The sequence below is a fragment of the Berghia stephanieae genome, chromosome 1, assembly GCF_034508935.2.
Source record: "Berghia stephanieae isolate SIO BIC M18660-M18661 chromosome 1, UCSD_Bste_1.3, whole genome shotgun sequence".
NCBI classification, from domain to species: Eukaryota; Metazoa; Mollusca; class Gastropoda; order Nudibranchia; family Aeolidiidae; genus Berghia; species Berghia stephanieae.
In genome coordinates this window covers 133,290,466-133,292,965 of record NC_088360.1, presented here as the reverse complement: position 1 = coordinate 133,292,965, position 2,500 = coordinate 133,290,466, and the positions used below count along the sequence as shown (strand labels likewise).

Below are 2,500 nucleotides of genomic sequence, written 5' to 3'. Positions count from 1 at the left end.
TGAGCAATGGTAGAAATTGCTGTGGGGAAAAGGGGGGGGGGGTATATTGTGGAAAGTTTCAGTTAACCCATTGAAACGTTTCATGTAAAGTAGTAATAGCAACAGTATAATGAGTAAGAGTATGAGTAAGAAGAGGAGGAGGGGAACGAAGGAGGAGGGGGAGGAAGAGGAAAAGTAGGAGCAGGAGGAGGAGGAGGAGGAGGAGGAGGGGAGGAGAAGGAGGAGGAGGAAGAGGAGGAGGAAGAAAAGTAGGAGAAGGAAGAAGAAGAGCAGGAGGAGGAGGAAGAGGAGGAAGGGGAGGGGGGCGGTAGTGATGGTGGATGTGGAGAAGGAATCAGTACAATAAGAGCAAATTAGAGCAAAAATAAATGTTTTATTAAAAATAACATCAATGATTAAAACAACGATAAACAATAGCAATGACGACAACGACACAACGACAGTAACAACAACAACAACAACAACAACAACAGTAACAACATCAGTAAGAACAACAACAACAAAAACAACAGTACCAACAATAATAATAACAACAGCAAAAACAATAATGACGATGACAACACCACAAACAACAACAGCAACAACAAACTACATAAACATTCATGAACGATGAGAACGATAAATCATGACATCACTTACCTTTCTAGGAGGAGGTTGCTTGACCTCTGTCGTATCTGTGTCAGAAAACAGGGTACACGTAGAGCAGGTAGATCCTCAGAACTGATTGAAGCTAACGACCCGGACCTCGACTTGCGAAAGTCGCCAATATCCGCGCTAAGGAAGTTGGGGCTCCGCCTCGGGGAGGATAAGCAATCCGGGCTTTGGCATGGGGAAGACGGGTTGCTGGCTGAAATGGAATACGTATAGGAGACGGGACTGCTGCAGTTGCTTTCCGTGTCGCTACCGATGTAAAAGTTGCTGGGGAAATTGAGACCGTCTGAGTCGTTCTCTGGGTCTTCGAACACGCTGCTGTGATCGCTGACTATGAAATGTGGCAAGGGGGATGGAGCGTGTTCAGGTTCGAGCGTGTCATTTTTGTCTAGATCGTTTTCATCGGAATGTGTATCGCAGAAAGAATATGAGGTAGGGGTCTCTGAAGATTGGTTTAACTGTGAAAATTGTTGTTGTTGTTGATCTGTGTCGCTAAGCTTTTCCCAAGAGCATGGAGAATTGTTTTCTAGATTTTCAAGACCATGGGGATTACTTGAAAAAAATTCCAAACGTATTTGCTGTGGTGTGTGTTTGTTAAGTTTGTCTGTGCTCGAGGGTTCGAGTGTGCCATTGGAGACGTATTTTGATTGGTTTGTTGTGATTGTTACAGATGCAGTGAATGGATGAGGTTTTAGGACGTCCTTGGAAGAATGGCATAGAGGAACTTGTGGGGCTGTAGAAAATGAAAAAGTGGGGGTTTGGGGTTGAGGTATTGATCTATTTGGTGTGCTGAAACTCCGAAACGACGAGTAGATAAAGGAGGCCGGTATTCCTGACGGATCATTTCAGGGTCCGTTTGGAAATCGTGGTCATCATCTGGAGGGCAGAGGTCAACAGCTGAGTCCGCATTGCTGGATCGAGCAGACATGACGCTGGATATGCTCCCGATACTGCTTCTTGGAGACAGAGGAATCCGAGGAGTTAGAGGCCCGTAATGGTCGTCTGAAGGGCTGTATGGCATTGTGATGTTTTGGTTACTTACACAATTATTTCTTTGGCAGGTATGAAAACGTCGTGGGGGTTTTTGTCGATACGCATGATCAAAAGTATTCGGAGATGGAGATCTAGAACGTGAAAACTGATTGTCCGTGTCTGTTTCATCTGAAACTGAAATTGTAATGAAAGGAGATTCTGTGCACGAAGACGTACAAGCTTGTTGACTCGATAGAAAATGAATAGGCGGTGATTTTGGAGAATTCGGACGCTTTGGACGCCTTTTTTGTATTTCAAGTGGAAGATTCAAGTTATTAGATTGAACGTCTTTGAAATCAAGATTGTGTCTAGCCACATTTTCATGTATTTCCTGGCATCTATTTGACATGTGAAACACGCAACAATGTGTGCAGCAGACGTGCTCTGAAGAGTTTTCATTGTTCGGAATTGAAGAGACCGTGGAAGACTCATGACTGACTTGTTTACTGTGAAAAACATTGTGTGTAGTTTCAAGGGGGTTGCTTTCTATATTGGATGGAAGATAGTGTTGGGATGGTTCGTTTTTCCAAAGAGAATCGTCAGAGGAAATGTTAAGTTGGGAAAAATTCATATCTGGTTTTTGACTCTCATTTATAATTTTTTGTGAAGTATGACATGCCGAACCGTCACCTTGAACACCCCATCCGTTGTCATCGACTCGTTGGCTGTTTTCCTTTGAATATTCATAACATTGCTCAACCATTCGTTAAAACGAGGAGACATCATGTTACTGTCATTGTAAAAATTTGGAACAGATTTTGATGACTTAATTACGTGAATTTTTCTCTCTCCGTGTCGAATTATTTCTCGGTCTCTC

At 43.2% G+C, this 2,500-nt stretch overlaps 1 protein-coding gene across 1 annotated transcript in view; it reads right to left on the bottom strand.

Annotated features, from left to right (window-relative positions):
* LOC144963242 (inositol-trisphosphate 3-kinase A-like) overlaps window positions 1–2,500 on the bottom strand; it is a 229,350-nt gene that overhangs the window by 196,760 nt on the left and 30,090 nt on the right. Inside the window, exon 3 of the mRNA XM_078897093.1 lies at window positions 636–2,500. This exon is cut by the window's right edge and continues 981 nt beyond it. The gene's annotated coding sequence lies outside the window, so the exon portion shown is untranslated. The remainder of the gene's footprint in view (window positions 1–635) is intronic.